The following is a 1,065-nucleotide window of genomic DNA, read 5'->3' as shown; positions in this document are numbered from 1 at the left end:
TGCTGTTGATGCTGCTGCGATCCTGTTTTTAATGTCCTGCCATCTTTGTGGTGCTCAAGATTGAAGGACCTGGGTGGCAGCACCTGATAAACCAAGGGCCCACATGACGTCTGCCACCTAATGAAGAAAAGCAGGATCTCCCCACTTTGGTTCCTATAGCAGGAAGCCAGGGCCAGTCCCAAAACCAGGTAGGCGATTTAGATGAACATTCCTCCAAAGAACATTTGTTTGATGAGTATCTTTTCTGTTCTTCTTTTTGACAGGGAAATAGGATTTACCGGCGGGCAGGAGTAAGGAGGGGACGGTGCCAAGGCGCTCAGGAGCGCAGGGCCCGCCATGTGTCCAGGGCCACGCCTAGGGCTGTGTTCGACCCCACAGTCTTCCGGGGTCATGAGCTGCTTTTCAGCAACCATGTTTTCAAATTCATCCACATTAAACTTAGCATATCCCTGCTTCCTGGAGATGTGGATCTTCTGGTGGCCAGGGAACTTGAACTTGGCCCTGTGGAGGGCCTCAATCACATGCTCCTCGTTCTGCAGCTTGGTGCAGATGCACATTATGACTTGGCCAATGTGGACCCTGGCCCCTGTGCCCTGGGGCTTTCCAAAGGCCCCGTGCATACCTGTCTGGAGCCTAGATTGGGGACAGCATGTCAGTCATGAATGTCCACTGGAAAGGGCTGTCTTCAAGGTACCTTAGGGTAACCTGTACAGGCAACAGGCTGCTGTTTGCAGCTACTGCACACTGGGCCCCCAAGGGGAAAAGAGCACAGTCGGCTGAATTGGAAGCAAATGCTGTCCTTTTTTCTTCTTTCTCTTCTTAAAACCTTTTCTGTTATTTCATAGAGTTCCAGAGGAGACAAATTCCTGTGATCAGCTGTCAAGCTGACTGTAATTCTTACTTAAAAACTTTTACTTTAATTTTTGGAAATTAAAGTTATTTAAAGATAAAAACAAAGAAAAAAATAAGTATCCATATTCCTATCATGCAGATTTAGCCACTGTTAATTGCTTGATATATTTGTCTTCATTCCTAATTTTCTTCTCTTTTAAAAGAAATAAAAAT

General features: G+C 46.2%; 1 pseudogene; it reads right to left on the bottom strand.

The window, feature by feature from the left end:
* Nucleotides 1–677: 677 nt before the first annotated feature.
* LOC114239121 (small nucleolar RNA SNORA70) lies at nucleotides 678–791 on the bottom strand (annotated as a pseudogene).
* Nucleotides 792–1,065: the final 274 nt, after the last annotated feature.

Source organism: Balaenoptera acutorostrata, chromosome 13 (genome assembly GCF_949987535.1).
Source record: "Balaenoptera acutorostrata chromosome 13, mBalAcu1.1, whole genome shotgun sequence".
Classification (NCBI taxonomy): Eukaryota; Metazoa; Chordata; class Mammalia; order Artiodactyla; family Balaenopteridae; genus Balaenoptera; species Balaenoptera acutorostrata.
The sequence above is the reverse complement of the archived record's forward strand: the minus strand, read 5'-3'. Positions and strand labels throughout refer to the sequence as shown.